Source organism: Grus americana, chromosome 6 (assembly GCF_028858705.1).
Source record: "Grus americana isolate bGruAme1 chromosome 6, bGruAme1.mat, whole genome shotgun sequence".
Classification (NCBI taxonomy): domain Eukaryota; kingdom Metazoa; phylum Chordata; class Aves; order Gruiformes; family Gruidae; genus Grus; species Grus americana.
In genome coordinates this window covers 14592144-14610498 of record NC_072857.1, presented here as the reverse complement: position 1 = coordinate 14610498, position 18355 = coordinate 14592144, and the positions used below count along the sequence as shown (strand labels likewise).

General features: G+C 48.0%; 1 protein-coding gene across 3 annotated transcripts in view; it reads left to right on the top strand.

Annotated features, from left to right (window-relative positions):
• Positions 1-716: 716 nt before the first annotated feature.
• MRAS (muscle RAS oncogene homolog) overlaps positions 717-18355 on the top strand; it is a 40987-nt gene continuing 23348 nt past the window's right edge. For 2 of the 3 annotated variants that reach the window (XM_054830548.1, XM_054830549.1), the window contains exons 1-2: positions 923-1071; positions 1325-1505. The gene's annotated coding sequence lies outside the window, so the exon portion shown is untranslated. Of the gene's footprint in view, positions 829-922; positions 1072-1324; positions 1506-18355 lie in introns of those variants that run through there. The other variant, XM_054830550.1, reaches the window with a different exon arrangement.

Below are 18355 nucleotides of genomic sequence, written 5' to 3'. Positions count from 1 at the left end.
AGCCAACCGATCAGTCCTTACTCACGTGGATTATTCTCACATGCCTATTGCCTGCATCCTCTGTGAGTGCAGTGTGTGTAAATAAACGAGTGCACATGCAGAAGCAGGGCTTTGGCTCCCGTCAGCTGCAAGGGGAAGGTGTGAGGTGGCAAAGGAGTGTGCATGTGAGATATTAAGTGTTGCTTTGGTTCTGTCTCCCAGCACCAAGGGCACAGGGAAGAGGTGGGAACCCACTATCCATGTGTTCCCTGCCGTCCCGTCTGGGATGAGCCCTGTTGTATTAAACACAAATTCTGTTATTGTGATAAAAGTTGATGAGGCTTCCTCGTATTTAGGATAAATGTGTGTGTGTGTGCATACAGTAGCTGGTTCTTAATGGCACAGTGTGTGCCGTGTTCACGTGGCACGAAGTCCGTTTGTACAATCCCGTGCCCCCCCGGCTGCTGCCCTGTCCATCAGGCAGCGCCCGCAGAGATGCGGTTGTTTCCTCTCCTCCTCCTCCTCCTCTGCTGGCGGCTGCACAGACCCCCGCGGCCCGGAGGGTCGATCCGCTCCCTTCCAGCCACAATCTGCCGGGGGGTGCCGGGCGGGGAGAGGCGAGGCACCGGCCGCTCGCCCGCCCGGGCGGCTTAAGGTGCCGCCGCCCGCTCCCGCCGTGGCGGTCCACCTTAACGCGGCGGCGGCTGCGGCGGCGGACGGGCCCATTGCCGCGCCGGGGGTCGGCGGGCCCCGGGCCCCCCGGGAGCCGCGCCGCCGCCCCGCGCCGACCGGAGAGCGGCATAAAAATGAGTCAAAAGTGAGAAATACGTCGCTGTCACCGAGCCGCAGGTGATGGCGGGTCCCGGCCGCCGCCGAGAAACCCCCGGCGGCGGCACCCGGCCCGGCCCCCGGCGGCGGGGCCGGGCTATTTATAGCAGCCGCCGCGGCGATATAAGCCATGGCCGGGTGCGGGCTCCCCTGCCGCGGCCGCCGGGGCGGGAGCGGGCGGGCGGGGGCCGGCTGCGCTGCCCGGCCGCGGACGCCTCTCAGCGGGCATGGGCGGGCGCTGAGGGCGCGGCCCCGGCAGCCCGGGTGAGCGGGGCTTTGGGGACAGGGGTTGGAGGAGTCGGCGTTGGGTGGTGCTTTTAGCACGGGGGGGAAAAGCAAAAACAATAAAGCGCAGTTTCTTTAGCTTCCTCCCCACGAAGCGAGGGGGTGCGGGATAGCGCCGCGAGGAGTTACGGCGCTCCACGCGTGAAAAGCCCGCGGGAGGGGTGGGATCACCGTGGCACCCAGCGGTAACTGCAGCGGGGCTTCCCCCTCTCGCCTTTCTTCTTCCCCCCAGTAATTCCTGCTGAAATGCGGTGCCCCGCTCTGGCATGAGCCCCCCCTCCCCGCCGGGAGGAGCGCTCCCCGGGCACCGCCGCTTTCCCTGGCCGCAGATCGGTGTCGGGAAGAAAGGACTGTCGCCGACTGTCGCCGCGGAGCCGCCGCTCTCAGCAACGCCGGACGCCGGGCTTGGGACGGTACGGTCGCTTTGTGCCGCGGGTCTCGCTGGGCGGCGGCGCTGGGCGTTCGGTGTCCTGGGGGGCTTCTTTCCTTCCCTGCTGAACGCTTGAAAGTGGACTATATAAAGCAATGGTTGGACCGCTGTGGGTCTCGTGTCTTCCTCTGGGGGTGTGGGGGGAGAGGAGGTCACTCTGAGTTTCACTGTGTCATGAAAGATCTTTAAGTTGAGGGTTTGCTGGATTTTTGTTTGGTTTGGGGGTTCGCCTCCCGCAGATTAAGAGCCACGCTAATCACTTTCCTAGCCTTGCGTGTTCTGATCTGTGTATTGCAAGATTTCTTATCTTGCATTAAACCTGCTCTTGGACCACTAAATACTTTGTGAAAGCTTCCAGATTCATGTGTTTATTTGCTAGACTTTTAGAAGGAAGATATAGATGCTATCTTTAACTACAAAGAAACAAGGAGAGGAGAGGGAGGAGTACTTTTCTGATTTTACTTTTTGTCAGCTTTAGGAGAACGAACTGAACCACAGCTGAAGGATTGCTGAGGATAAGAAAGAAAACTTGTAACTTTTTTTTTCCTTTTTTTTAAATGGCTCAAGAGCTCTAGAAACAGTGTTTAGAAAACCCTGCTTCCCAGACGGAGAAACTAAGATAAAGCCACACTGGCTGCAAGTTGAGGAGCAAGTTAAGAGTTAGACCTTGGGTGGCCCAGTCTCACCATCCTGTGCTTGGCTGCTCTAGTGACCCTCCCTGTCGAGCTGATCACTTTATGCAACAAACTGGGACTCCACACCACGGCAGTTCGAGGTAGAGGCTGAGGTTTTGTTAAAGAGCAAAGTGCACGGTGGAGCCCTGACCCCCGTGGGAGGCTTCCCCCCACACACACGTACCTACCCGCAGCACTTCTGCACCCATCAGCTGGCACTTTCCTACCTCAGTTGCCTCATGTTACAAACGTGTGAAAACCTAAGCCACCAACTCCTTAAGTATCTTAAGTCATCTAAGTTGGGATTTTGGTAGCGGCCTTAAAGGGATGCTATTGACTGGAAATGTTCTGTTTATGCCTTATCTGGAAACTGTTGTTCATGCAAGAGTTGGTACTAAGAACAAGCACACCAATTTTATAGTCATACCTGGATATAGATGTGCTTCCTGAATCTTCAGTATGAAATTATACAGTTAGCTCAGGCCCTTTCTGCACGAGACAGATGCATTTCAAATGCCTAGGACTGCATGGGTCAGCTGTCATTATTTTCCTTTATGAAAGGTGCTTGTCTGTTGTTCTGAATCTGATAGGGGCATTGCAAAAATGGGGTCTATTAATTTAAGAAAAACTAGGAGAAGATAAGAGAGAGAACAAGGGTGTGGCAAGGAAACTATGAAGTAATAGCTTTTTAAAAAAACACCTCTCGGTAGCATAGCTTTGGACTGCCTAATAGAGATAGCATTTCTTTCATGTACTTGAGTCTGAAAATACAAAGCTGACAGTATCTCTTTAAAAACAATAGTGCATATAGAAAGTGGGTACTCTTCGTATTATAGTCCTGCATCAATTTGTTTGAGTTGCTTTGATTTTGTTACATTCCAGGAGACATCCCATACAATAGAGTGTGTAGCCCAGATTGCGGGGGGTCAAACACCCCACTAGCATGATTCCCAAATCAGAGCAGCTGCACCAGGGTCAGAGCTGGCCCAGCATCTGTTTTCAGAAATGATGTGAAAGGCAGTTTCTATTTATTGAAGTTTTTGGTGGGTGTTTTCACAAGCTCAAAAATTTTTGCAGAGGAACTAAGAATTACAGAAACAAAGCTTGCCTTCTTCATGGGGGGAGTTTTTGGTATGTGTTGCATTGGGTGGTTTTTTGTTTTTGTTTTTTTCTTAAACTGTGACTGAGGCTAACAAAAGGGAGAAATAAAACTGTATCATCTGGTGGTTAGAGAGGACTTCTTTCCTTCTCCCCACACACTTTTTTGGCACTGGGGGAGACATGGCATCTGGGGACTGGAAGGAGGAGGATGAGTCCTGTACTTGAGCTGGTGTTGTCTTGGCAAAGTAGTGCACAAGGGCAACGTAAGGACAAGTGAATATAGGACAAATGAATGTGATGAATCATTATTGTTGACATTCTGCTGTGGTTCCTTAGAGCTCTTCTTTAACTGTGGACAGAAACAGTGTCCTGTACCCAAGACCTGCGTGGCCCTTCAGCATGCACCACAGGCTGTCAGTGCTGTTTCGCTGTTGAGACCATCAGGGCAGAAACTCTGCTCCCTTCTGCTCTTAATTCTGGAGGGCTCCTTGAGGAAAGCTGTTTGGCACCATTCATTTGTGCCCTGTCCTTTTTATCCTACCTCTTTGTGTGTGAAATTCGGGTGTGAATTTTGTGGCTGGATTCAAGCCAAGAACCTCTACCTACCTCTCGTGGTTTCCAAGCTGGGCATCCCTGCTGACCTGCCGGGTACAGGTGAGTCAATTCTTTCTGATGAATCAGTCTGCCCAATTAAAGTTTTGGGCTCCAGACTTCAACTGGATCAGCCTTAATTTGGTTTAGCCTGGTTTTTTTGCTTTGCACTGCTTCTGCGATGCAGTCGCTCCCGGTGGCTCCTCGCTCCAATATCACTCACCATTTGCAGCCTGCATGGGGGCTGAAGCATAGTGTGGTGCCCCTACACGTAGGAACTGCCCTTGCCTCAGGGTTGTAACTTCTCCATGACTGCGCATCCCGTTACCTCTCTTACCTGCAGAGGTGGAGGCAGGAGGGATTGCACCTCAGCATGGGATTCTGCAGCCCTCAACACTGAGGGGACTCCAGGCTCTGGAGATGGAGAATATTAATGTGAATCCACTGGAACGAAGAGGGAAGTGTTTTTGCATGATGGCAGTGTTTGCATAAGCTTTTACTGTCATAAATAAGTAAATCAGGATTGAGGGGACAGATTGAATACAGAAAATGTGGAATTCATTTTCAGGCTTCCAAGACAGTACTATAGACAGGGCTGAGGAAGAGAAGTCGTGTTAGAAGATACGGAAATGTGCCTTGAAAGTGACCTTTCAAAGATCAACGATATTATTCTTGGTGTCTGAGGCACCCAAGTTTAATGAAGTATAAAGCAGAAGGGGTTGGGAGGATTTGGTCAAAGTGAAAACAGAATGAGTGTGGGACTGGCAGATGGCAGGAATGTTAGCCCACTCCTTGGTGGAGTTATTGCTGCTTTCTCTTGTTGTTGCTTACAGAGGGACTTAATGGAAGATACTCAGTGGGGAGGGGAGTACAGCCTTCCTCTTCTACTTGAATGTCAGTGGCTGTATTTTTCTCCATGGGGAAATGAAGGTCCAATGCTGCAGTGGGTCACATCCTGAGTGTTTGTATCCACTGTAAATCTAGAGCAAGTCCATCAACTTCAGTAACATCTGCAATAAGCCATGACTGGCTCTTTCTGAACAGAGAGGAGAAATGAACAGCTGTAACTTCAGATGCTGAATTTTTTGGCGTACTCATTTTTTGAGATTTATGAGTCTTATTCTCTGTTTGAGAATGTAGTGGAGCAATTGCTGATCTGTGCATGCATGTATATGTGAGAAAATGTCAGCGGAGGAGTAATACGTATGGAAGTTTTACATAGAGATATAGCAAACTGGCCACCTGTTCTTAGATGATGAAATAATTATACAAAAATATGTCTCCTGAAATAATGATTGAGGGAAGAGGTGGGGGCAGGGTTGAGGGAGGTTAATGATATTTTTAAGTAGTTTGCTGTACTCATTACTGACTCTCCTGCTAATTTTACTGCTTCAGACACTAGTTTTTCAGTAAGTGGTGGTTAGTGCTGCACAGATGTATAGGTTTCATCAGAGACCAGTCCAATGGCTGGAGCTAGCTGAAGAGATGGGAAACCTGCCCCCAGGTACCTTCTCTGTCACAGGCTGCCCAAAGGCAGGTAGGTTAAGGTCAGCAGCTCTTATAGATACCCATAACTGTGAATCTGCCTCTCTGTTTTCTTCTTTCTAAAATGGGGTAGTAGAAGTTTCTTCTCTGTGGGATGCATTGGGAGCATAAATGTAGCAAATGCTGAGATACTTCAGAAGGCATGTAAGTATCTGAGATACTCTGAGACTGGATTCCCCTTCCTGCTGCTTCTCTTCTGGCCAAAATTGACCAGCAGACTTGCTCAGTGCTTCTACAACAGAGGTTTTTTATTAATTTCTGGCTAAGTCTTGTTTGCCTCAGAATTTGTTTGCCATTGATGGGCTTGAGATTAAAATCTTGAACTACTTTCTTGTATTTTCTTCTAGTACTGCTATAGAGCAGCTTAAAAAGTGTGCTGACACCCCTTCACCTTCTCCCAGAAAACTTTACGCCTGCCTTGCCTTCCCTTTCAGAAGGTTCTGCTTCTGGAAAGAATGTTGTACCAAATATATAACTTTATGCGGTGTGGTAAAAATGGTTTATTCTTTCTTCATCCCTCTTAGCTCTCCACTATCTAAGCCTTCTTTGTTGCTGCAAATTCCATATGGTTTCATACAAAGCCTCTCTTTTGAATATACAACAGTTCTCATTCCCGTATTAACTTGCTAAACCTACCTGAAGTGGGCACTTCATTTCATGGAGAGGAAAATCTATGTATTTTCCCAAAGGTGGGGGAAACGCCCCCAAATGGTTTGCTGATCTCTGCTCTCTCTGGTTATTGCCAACTCCTGCCTACATCTACCGAGTTTGTGGTGTAGAGATGAGTGTCTCTGAGGACTTGTTGGGGACTAGTTCACATCTGAACGGTGACTTGTAATGATCAAACATGGTGGGCCAGACTGCTGGTTTATGTAGTGACTGGCGTTAGTCTACTGAAGACCAAACATCTGCTCCACATTTCCATCATCTCCAGTGAAGACGAGTACCACTGCATCAGTTCACAGCCAGTTTATGATAAACCTGCTCCCTGGGCTGTGGGTTAACCTCGCTAAATGTCTTCTGGGGTCAGGTCTGTTACTCTTGTATGTGAAAATAAGTCTTGGTGTGCTTTCTGATTTACTGGAGTATAAGTAAAGCGAGAAGGTCTTTCACTTACAGGCTCACTCATCAGAATATATTAGTAACGCTCATCAGTTTTTGACTGGAACTTTGATGGCATAATTACTCTAAAAGGGTAACATATTCAAAACTACCTATGTGACTTTGGGAGTTGGATTCCTAAGAGTCTTAGTCATTATTTTAAACAGGAATCAGCTTTTTAAGCCACACATGCTCCTGGAAGTTTTAAGAAAAGGCTTCTGTTATCATGTCTTTAAAATGACAGTTTCTAGGATGAGGGTGGCAGCTCTGCCACTCCACTCATTTCAGATATTAAATAAGGAGGTTGAAGACATGATTACAAAAATACTGTGGAAAATAGATTCTCATGGGTAATCTTACTAGAGAGGTCCAAGATGTAAAAATGTCTGTTCTTCAGTCACTTGTCAGCAGGATGGATGTGAGCATGTATTTTCAGCTATGTCTTTAGGACAGCTGGGAGGATAACTGATGTCTCGGCCATCACTGTAGACAGAGCAAAACATACATTTCTCCAGACATGATTTAGTGCACTGAATTCAAACAACTTGTGACTGGAACAGTTAGAGTCACCAGGGCAAACATGGTTATCAGAAGAAGCAGATAAACAAAGAAAATAGTCTTGCATACTCTAGTATTTATGTTTGTGTAGGTAAGACTTTAATTAGCTATCAATCTTAGGTTTCTTTTTGAGCAGTGATGGATTAGTCTTGGTACTTGTGCAATTTTTAAAGCATTCCTGTAGCAGTTGTAATGCAAAAATCTATTTATTTTGCAACATACCTGTGACATAGGGACCTACTATATATCTCAGTTATACAGCTGGGGAACTGGAGTATTCAGTAAAGCTAAACACTGCACGTGGGATCACGCAGGAAAGTCAGCAGCAGGACAGGCAGGAGGGTGTTGAAACTGCGTCTCAGTTCCCATGAAAACCACCAAGTTCTGGTCCATGCTCTTCCCATCAGGTTCCTCCTTGGTGCTTCTGAGGCAGCTTGGGGCGTTTCCTTGCCTAGACAAGGTGAGGTTTGGCTTTTCTAAGGAGAAAAGCTCAAGCCTGGTGATGGAGGGAGGAAGATGATGTATCTCTGGAGGAAGATGATGTATCTCTGGAGGAAGATGTGGAATGAAGAGCATTTCCCCCAGCCAGAGATGCCACCACTACTTCAGCAATCCCAGCTTCCCCGATGCTGGCAAAGGCTGCTTCACAGCTATCGAAAGTCCGTTCCTCTGGGCAAATCCCTGCTCTTCCCGTGCCTAGAGCCAGCTCTACTCTTTTTAATAAAGTTGATGTGAGTGGCTGGCTTGATGATGAAGCCTTCTGCCCAGCTGCTGGCTCCACATCTGCCGCCACCATACTGTATCCCTGTCCTGCCTGGGCTCCCTGATGGAGGAGAGCCACCTTCGCTCCGTCCCGGCCTTGTGAGGGGCACCAGTGTTTTGGTTTTGGGGGAGAAAGCTGTCACAAAAGTGGCAGGAGGAATTTTTTGTTTTGGTTGCGTGGTGAATGGTAACAATGAGTTTTATTGCTCAGAATGTATCCACGTTTATAGGATGCTATATTTAAAAAGGAGAAAAAATGAGTCATGGGGAGCTATGCTAATGCTCAGTATTTATGTCTACCTCTTGTGAGGCTGAAGGCAGTGAGAGTTGAGCAACACTCTTGTGAAGTGCCTAGAGGATTTACGGATCAAACTAAGCCCGCTGAAGTCAGCTGTAAGTCATGCTGTGCCTCGCTCGGGGCCCATAGCGCGTACCTTGTGCTGGTTACAGTGCAATACTCTTCCTGCAAACCCTGGGAGCGCTCAGTGCCGCTGACTTCCCTGAGCTCGGGTGGGAGCTCGCCGAGCCAGGAGCTGCAGCAGGGATCTTGCCCTCGCAGCAGTTACTGCTGCTCTGCTGGGGTCACAGCCGGTGGACGGGTGTCCCTGTGCCTCAGGCCGTGCCTACAGCGCTGCACGAGCTGGTACCTGCATCCTGAGTGGAGCAGGCAGAGCCGGGGCACAACTCTGCTTCTGCCCGCTCCTCTACAAGAGCAGTAGTCCCAAAGAGATGTAAGGTCAAGGTCTGCTCTGGTATGAGCTGCTGGAGCTCTCCTTCCAGAGCCTGGTAGGGGTACAGGGATGCCAGGGTTTGGATACTTTAGCTTATGGCATGTCTTGACACTTATTCAGTTGGCTTGCACTTAATTATGAAGTGCAAAGGTTGGGTTTTGTTTGCTTGTGTTATTTAAAAGTTCCTTAACGCAATACTGTTCTATTTGAGAGTGCCAGTGAATTCAGCTTTCCAAGTGCCTGCTTGCCAACATGGCTCAGCTCTGGTTGAGGTAGAGGAAGGACTTTGGGATTTCACTACTGGGTGGGCCAAGAACAGAGGATGGAGACACTCGCTGTGAACAAACCCAGGCAGCACTGTGTGCCCAGAAAATGCAGATTTGGTAACAACAAGGTGCTCTGCAGCTCTTCTGTTTTACCCCCTTATTTGAGAGGAGGAGTTTTCAAAGTGAGTAGAAAACAATTATTAAAGTGAAATCTTCAGGTTTCTTGGGCTTTTTGTGTTGTTGTGATTTGTTTGTTTGTTTTTTAAGAATTGGTCATATCAGTATGACAATGACCATGTTTAAGCTTCCTTCAATATATTTTTGAGGGGTACACTGGACAACAGAACAGGGCTTAATAATCTAAGGCTGGTTCTGGTTTGTGGAGACAAATACTTGCTCATCTTGCAAATGTAAGAGGGGTTGAAAAGCTTTTGAATAGGGATCTGTTATTTGCATTGCTGGAAGCGCAAAGCCTAATGGTGAGTCTGATATACAATAGCTGGAACAAAGACCCACCCAACCCAATTTAAAAGGATGTTAATGGACATTGGTGCAATGGGAATCCCATCCATTTTTTTCTGGAACTGGCCTTCCCACTTAAAGGACTACTAAAACATCCACTGCAGCATGTCTCCAGGTCACTCCAAAAGAGCATTTAGAGGATTTTCTTCTCTAAGTTTGTGAGCCTGTGATACAAGCTCTTTACTGGTTGGTTGTTTTGACACAGAAAGACTCCAAAAAGGTATGAAATGACAAAAAGTAACATGATGCAGATGGAATTTAATCTTTCAGGCACATCCAGATGCTGTTATCGGGTCTGTCATCTGTACTTAACATACCCAAATAGCTCGAGTGGTCTGCATAGACAGCTGGCAATTAAGTAGAGATTATGATCTTCAGAAAATATGTAGCTGATGTCTTGTGTAGTACTTGGTATGGAAGTATTGGTGCCACTAGTGTAAGTACAAGACTTGCGGGGACAGAACATCTATCTATAAAGTAGGAGTCCTTTTGGGAAGAAGTTATTTGGTACCCAGCACTCAGTCTCAGAAAGAGTCATGAAGGGCATTCACAGAGCTGGTGCTGTGGGGTGATGAACTGGGAAGGGGGAGATCACTGAGGGAATCCTTCCAGCTTGAGTGCTCGCTGCTGAGCTGCGGACTGGAGGTTGGTTTGATGGCTGCTGGCATTTAGTGGGGACAAGAGTCTCCAGCTAACCCAGGAAGAAGAGACATGCCCCAGTGCTCTGGCAAAACCCCAAGCTGTTGTGAATTGTTTTTGTGAAACGACAGTGCAACATCAAGTATTGCCGTCATAGCTCTGAGTAGCATATGATCTCGCTGTTAGGTATCTGCCTAGCCACAAGTCTACCTCTGACGTAACCGTCCTTGGAGAACAAGGCAGGTATCGCTTGAGCCTGCCCTGTGCACACCCTGCTTTGCTTCCACCTGAAGAGACCTTGGTAGGATTGTAACTCTGGATTAAAGTCCAAGTGTTATGATGAGCCATAGCGATGAGATGGACTTGAATGAGTACTTGCAGCTCTTCCCTCAGAAAATATTTTGTAGCTCAAGGGCAGAGCTCTGGGAGAGAGACTTCTCTGTTTCCTCCACATGTTGTGGATGCTTTTAAATTTAATCTGCAAACAGGCAAAATAGCAGGCATGAGGAGCTGAGCAGACCATTTGCTTTTCTTGAGGTTTGGTCTGAAAAGCTCTGTTAAGATGCTCTGCTGAGCATCATTTCCTCTGTGCGTTCTGCAAATGGCTTCATGCGGCACAGAGATGCTGATAAGATGCTGCATCACCCCGTCCCATCAGCTGTGAGGGTTTTGTTACATGAGATTTACCTGTGGAGTGCTAAGTCCATCTTCAAAAGTTTGACTTGGACTGAACGCCTGTGGAGCGTGAAAAGTCTTTCATATTAATCGGCAAAGTTAGCTAAGGGGATATATAATTTCTTATTCTTTTTGCAACGTAGCAAGTCTGTTTAATTAAACATCTGGGATTTGAATTATTAAATAACAGAACAGTTTCAATCTACTTTTCTGTTGGTAAAGATCTCCAGCAACCCATTTTTATTCCTTGGATTTTTAAATTAGGAGCTTCAGAAACTCTTGGAACCTCAGGAGGACGACTTACTGGATCCAGGAGGGCAGAGGAATACAACTCTTTTTCTAAGGTCTCCTGAGCACAGCAAGTCACTCCCTGTTGTTTACATACCAGCCTCCCAAGAATATGCGAATAAACGTTAGGTTGTTGAAGCAAAGCAGAAAAATTACATTTTCAGACTTATCCTGTGTTGAAGCATCTGTTTGGTTTTGTGCAGCGTAAGATTAAATCCTTTTGCTGCATGAAACACTGGGAGCAGTTCTCTGATTTGGAGGTCAGATTGCCTTATCTGGTTTGGGGGGGGGGGGAAATACAGAAAGATAACATGAGTTGCAGTTCACATAGGCTTGGGAAGGCTCACAAAGCTGGACGGATCTAACCAAGAGGTGGGAAGGGACAAAGAGGAGTTATCTAAGCCAAGAAGATAAAGGGTTTCAGAACTCAGGTGGTGGATGGAGGTCTACCACCTTGAAGGCAATGAATGAGAAGCTGGGGAAGGTGAGGAAGTGCCTGCATGCATCCGTGATGGGGGCAGAGGGGCTGGATGTCCTTGTGGGCAGCGGGAGGTGATGGACTTGCTGATGAAGCCGCTTGGCCCCGATGAGCTCCCAAAATGCCCCCTAACCTCAGGAGCTAATGTGCTCTCACTCCCATTGAGACCGGTGCACTTCAAAAGCCTTCTTGAGTGGAGGGGTGGGTGGACATGGTGGGTGGAGCTGATTGACCCAAAATATCATTTCCCCTTCCTAAGGCTGGGCGTATACCACACTTGTGTCTCTGTGTGGTAAGAGAATATGAACCAAAAGTGCTGAGAGATGCAGTGGTTAAGTTGAAACACGCTGTGGCAGGATGAAAGTAATCTTGTCCCTTACCAGCCCATAATGCTTTAGGGGCTTTATTTATTTACTTCAAGTGGCTGCAGTCCATGCCATCTCTATCTGTGCTTTTAATAGAGATATTTTTATTTGCAGAAACATGTCAAGACACCATCAGGGTAAACCATCCCAGGTAGTGTTATAACTCACAAGGTCAAGATAAAACATAAGGATATCTACAGTTGTCTTTCAGTTCAAATTTTATTTTTGCCATGTGCTTGAAGCATACGAAGATGACCCCTGCATGGAGTCAATGTCCCTTAGGGAGAACCCAGCAGTTCAGAGAAGGGTCAAATCCAAATTTCTTGCTCTTTCTGTGAGTCTGGTATGGTAAATATGAAGCAAATGAGAGATTTACCTGAGTTACCAAGACTAAGGCTAACATCTCTTTGCTTGATGTTTAAAAATGATGGCACTATACAGGCACAGGAATGGCATATGAAGTCTACCATAAGGTCAGAGCAACACATCACTGTATCCCACTAGTGCTGACAAAAGACCTTGATGTCTTGACTCTGTTGTGACCTTGCAGCAGGTTATCTGTGCTTCACAGCTGTGTAGTGAATGGAAGAAAAAATGGATTTTCCTGGGCTCTGATGGCAGAACCTAAATGTTTCTGTGAATATTCTCAGCTGAGATCTGTAGGGGATTAAAACTCGGGAGAATCTGAGCAAGGAAACCTGTTCACATAGGAGAGCAGAGTAATTGAACCAAAACGATGCCCTGGAAGAGCTAATCAAGAACGAGAGATTCTTCTTTGAAAGTAGCTCTTGATTTGATCTTGAGAGTCTAGACTCAGATACTTTGTCCGCTTCCTTTGCTTTCTTCAGTTCATGTGTGGTCTTACCTGTGAAATGACCCTTCCCAGGTAAAGCAGAAGTCCTGTACGCTTGTGGTACCCACCGCTCTGTGCCACTGCAGGTACTACTGCACATGGAACCACTCACAGTTAAGGAAAAGTGAGTGTGTCCAGCCCCAGTAAATGATGAGCAATGTGGTGATACCGGTGTTTAACCAATGTTTTTTCCTCTTGTCCCATCAAAGGTCCTTATCCACCCCTTCGCCAATACCTAGTGGTGGGTATGCTGCCCATGTTGCTGCAGGGAAGGAGCTCCTTGGTGGGTCGGGTGCAGCCAGCGCATCTCCCCATCCCTCCGGGATGGCATTCCCTCAGGGAATCTGACTGCACAGTCTCTGGAAATCTGTTAGTGCCAGCCTGATGATTAGACAGATGGCATCATCTTTGGCGTGGGGCGCTGGGAGGCTGCGTACCTTCAAGGCTGACTTCTGAAATGACTGTAACCGTGTGTGGTGTGTTTCTCCCATGTGAATGCTAGAAACAGTTTATAGGGCAAAAGCAGAAGGTGTTATTGTTTGGTGTGTGTGAAAGATGCTTTGTGGTGATGGCAGCGGAGGGTGTGCCTCTCCCTTTAACTGCTCTTCCTTTTTCTTTTCTGTCCTCCGCCCCCCCCCCCCCAAATGGCAATTGATTTTTGAGTTTATCTTTTCCTGAAGTTGTGAGTGAATTTCTGATGTGATTGCACAGAGGTAGTGGTGGTTGGAGCCCTGCTGCTGCCTTGTTCGTTGGAGGTGCTTCACGAGAGTGCAAAACACTTCTGAGGTATGATTTCCCATAGCATGCTAATCCAGTGAAGTGCTGTAGACTCGCTTGCTGGCACTGTTTAAATCCATAATGCAGCACCACCTGCCAAACCACGGGGCATAATGGAAGTGTTAATGAATGTACATATATACCCTCCCACGCTGCTGCAAGTTGAATGACTTAAAGGTTGAGGCAGAGGGTTTAGACTGAGCACAGAAGGAACAGGCTTAGGGTGTACTGATGTAGGTCTGTGCTGAAACTGGGGGGTGAGAGGTGGCCACAGGGTTCTGAAGCTGGGTCTACTGACCCGTATGGTGTTTTCAAAGAGGTGTTGATTTTCAGCTGCTGCTCTCTGATATATGGGGAATCATCCACTCGTGACACCTGAGGAGAAACTTGAACATCCAACAGCAAAGCACAGGTACTGAGGAGCACCGACTGGGACTCCAGTACATCTTTTCTGAAGGAGCATCCTCGTGGGATGCTTCTCTCCAGTGCCGGCAGGGTGAATGCGCTCGATAGGAGGGAGGACTTGAGTCATGCATGGGTAAACTCTGTTCTGCAAGGGTGGTTTGGCCAGTTGCCCATTGGTCTGAGTGTCAAGGTGTGCATTTGCCACCAGGAGGGCTTGCCCAGGCTGGCAGGGAGCAGGAGGAGGACAGCAGGGAGGGAGCAGATAGACACGCAGCTTGCCGGAGAGGAGGGCTGAGAAGCAGCACGGGGGCCAGCCCGGCACGTGGCTGGAATGCTGGTGGTGTATGTGCACCCTGTCCTCAGAGGGGTTCACAGGGATGCTGTGGCCTCGTGCGGCTGTGGGTCACCGTAAGTGGAGTGGAAGAGGGGAACATGCATCCTCTCCATCCCGCTCCTCGCCCCAGTACCCAGCCCCGAGCTCTGCCCACAGTCCTCTCAGACAAGCCTGTTGGATTTGCCAAGTACGGAGTTGCCTCCCCAGCATGTTGTACGTAAATAAGAGGCACGTGCTCTTGGCAGACACTGTAACGAGCCTGGAAAAAAATGACTGTTACGGATCCTGGGCCAGTGATGAGATGTTAGAGTCTTCCAAGTGGCAGAGTAATGCCGTGGACCTGGGAAATGCCTGGAAAATAGCCTTCCATGTCATTCTGGAATTTAGAGTCATGAAATTCTACCCAAAATCTGCAACATGCCTATTTGTGTAAACCTGGGAGATGACTGTTCCTTCATCTTCTGAATTTCACGCTGGTGAAGTTCTACTAAAGGTCCAGCATCAGAGACTAGCATACTGTATGCTCTTCTGTACCTGTAAATGAGTATTAAATGAACTGTGGGGAACCAGGAGGACTGTCCTTGACCCATCAGCCATCGACCTGACAGGATTCACCCATCCCTGCATGGAAATGCTATTACCAGGGACCTTCCAGCCTTCAGCTCTGTACAGCTGTCTGAAGAGGGGCAAAGGGTGTTTGCCAGGAGGAAAGGGAGTCTTTAAAAAGCCATTTATATCCGGTAGCAATATTGGAGATATAAAAAGCATTAAATACTGAATTGAGCCTGACTGGAAGACAAACTTTGAGCCAAATGCATTGATTAATTTGCAGGAGGGTGACTGGAATGAGATGGCCCTGTACCCTTTCTATCCATAAACCATCTCCAAAGCGTCCATAGGTGCCGTGAAGTCTGCGTTGGCTCAGCCGTGCCTGCCCTGTGCATATCATGATGTCCATAAAACCCCAGTGCAATGAGCCATCGAGGAGCTGGGCAGGGGCTAGGTGCACAGCGTGGTCAGGGTACTATCGAGCACCCATTGTTTTGGCAGGGGGATGCGGGGCCGTGGTGGGGAAGGCAGAGTGAAGCCGTGAGTCCATGCTAGGCAGTTTTTGGCGCTGCTCGGGATCCACCTCCTCCAGCTCCGTAGTGCACGAATTTGGCACACGGACCACTCTGCTCAAGGTGATGCCAGCTGAGGCCAGGAGCGCTGTGCCATGCACATCTGGCTGTGCCACACACATCTGGCTGCATCACCAGCAGTGGGGCCATGTGCAGGCAGCAGAGCATCTGGCTGCAAATCAAGTGCTGTCACAGCGCTGGGCTATTGCTTTGGAAACCTTACTGAGCAGTATAACAGAGCAGCAAAACCACCCAGGGCAGTGGATTTGGGGTCTTTATATTGGCGTGTCAGCAGGCTGGGATGTGTAGGAGGGAAGCTGCCCATTTCCAGGGATTGTGTGAGCAGGAAGGGCAGCTATTGGAATTCGAAGCCGCTTCCTCCACTGTAAATTTGTTCTTGTTGTGTTATCTCTGGCTGGGCGGGGCAGGGGAACATCTTGGATATCTGATTTTTTGCTACAGTATGTTTAGGTCAGCTTCATCAGTTCCATGATAACATAGGAGAGGCATTCCTGGCCTCACTAGCAAAGAATTTTCAAGAGTAATAGAAGAATCTGTCATCCCCTGATGTCTCCTGAGAGCTTTGGAAATAAATGAATAAGGAAAGGGATGGTGGATTTAAACACACAGAGATGATGGAAGTAAAAGTAGCTGAGCCATCTGCTTCCTCGAGGCCCGGTCTAATGTGGAAGGATGCTCTCATTTCACACCTTAGCAAAAGGCTTGGATCAGCTTCCAGTGGACACCCCTAAACTGGAATCCATATGGTTTTAATCAAGGTCTGGGAGATACAGGAATGGATCTCATGTAGCTGCTTTCTGGTCGCATATCTGGATTCTCCTACAAAAATGTTAGCGGCAGTGCTGTAACTCTATAGATGACCCAATGTGTTGTTTTTAATTTAAAAAAAAAAAAAAAATCTGGCTTCTGCATCTGAGCGTTGGCTTGTCAGAGTGACAGGGATCTTCATACATATTTTGAAAAGGGCATTAAATCATGGAGAGAAAGAGGCTGAAGATTAAGGGAGTGGTTGGGGAGGTAGAGGAGGAGTTGGGGGAGGGAAGTGAGTTCTTAGGGATGACATTTGTCAATATGATTGACGCATGCGGGGCTGCATTTACATACAGATCAGGACACCAACAAGCACGTGCTTCCAAGTAAATACAGGTGAGCGCCTGAGCCCAGCCTGGCCACGGGAAAGCAGCAGCTCAGTGCTACCGCGAGGGAAGGGCTCCTCCTTATCGCTTAAGGATTCACAGCGGGGGGAGACGGGGGGGCCGCCTACCACCTAAGCAATTTCCAGTGACGTGGCTTTTTATTATTATTATTTGTACAGACTATAATTCCATGTTTCCTGAAATAACTACCAAGTATTCATGAGGCAGCTACTGCCTTTAGCTGCCTTTTGTGTGAATCTCAAGTGCTTCATTACTCCCCTGGTGCGTTTTCTTTCTCTTACAGTAAATCTGAGCAGCATCTGTGTGGTGGGGGAGGTGATGTGGTCTTGGGTTGAAAAGGAGAAAAGGTCTGGCTGGCACGGGAAGCTGATGAGGAGTTCAGGGAGCACAGCCCTCAGGGTGCAGCATCTTTTTGTGCTGGAGGGGAATTTATGAGGCCACTCTTAGGACTCGCAGCTACATCTCCCAAATTCAAAACCCAACTGGTTGCAGCTTTTTATTGCTGGGTTGAGGATTTTATTTTTAAACAACAGTTGGTTTATGACTTTTTTTTCTCTCTCCACTTTAGTAGTAATCTGATAGTGCTTTGATCACTGCTCCAAAGGGAAATGCCTGTAATTTCCTGTGCAGGTCTTGCCAGGTGCTGGGCTCCATCAGATCTCCTGGAAGCTGATGGGAGTTGAGAGCGCTCTCACCTGGCAGGATCCTCCTTATTAGAAAACCTCAGAGAGTTGAAATTTCACTTGGGTTTTGAACAACTTAATGCCAGAACTACAAAGCTCTGGCTTCCCACATGACAGATCTCTTCCATGCTTACTTCCCACTGAAGGCTTGCATGCAGCCCAGCTTTGGCTTGGTGCGGCCTTTTTGAGGTATTGACTGCGCAAGAAATCTGACAGACTGGAGGAAACCTGGCTAAGAGTTAATCATCTTTATTTAATAATAGATGGCGATAGTTGTTCATACACCTACAGGTCCTTTGGCTTTCGAAGGTTTGGGACATGGTCATGCCAACTTGAAGGAGAAATTCCTGAAGTTCATTTGGTCCTGATCAACATGACTCAAGGGAGGCAGCTGCCTCCTAAAAGGGCACATCCCATGTTTCAAGGGTTCTCCGTAGCTCCCAGTCCAAGGAATTGCCTGCAACACACAAGGCTGAACTATTTTGGTACCTGGCGAGCGTCTCTGGGTGTGTCGTGGTGGTTGTATGGCCGCAGCCAGCAGTCTGCAAAGAGGAACAGAGAGGGAAGTGTTCAGATCTTGCAGAGTTCAGCCCTGGAGGCATTGCATGGAGCTGCTAATGCTTGCAAAGTGGCCAGGTAAAAGGGCGTAATCGAGTGAGCTGTGGCAAGAGGAAGAGTTATTAATTGCAACCGTAGGAGTAGTTGGCAGCCTCCATGGCTGATAGTCTTCCTTGGCCTCAGTTGAAGTGGTCGTCTTCAGGTACGCAGAGCTCTGGCAGGGCATTTGTGAAGATCTATCCATGGACCAAAGCAAGCCCATGATAGAAAAATTCCCTTGGCCATGGGCTGATGGAATTGGGGTCAGCATACAGACATACATATACCTAATTATATGCTAAATCTCAGCCTATTGCTGTAGCGGCCGCGGGCTCCCTAAAGTTGTCAGTTTTTGAAGAGCTGCAGCAGAGGAGCAGGGAGCTGGTGGTTCCCACGCAGATCCTGATGCAGCTTTTTCTTGAGGTTTCATAACAGAATTAAACAATTTGTGTCATGTGTTGCCATGGAGACTGTAAATCACTGTCATGCTGGGCTTTCTGTCAGGGAGCCGGTGTCTTTAATTGCACTAACCTCCCCTGCAAATCCAGCGCTTGGTTTTGAGCTCTTTACCTGCTGCAACGGCTTTGCC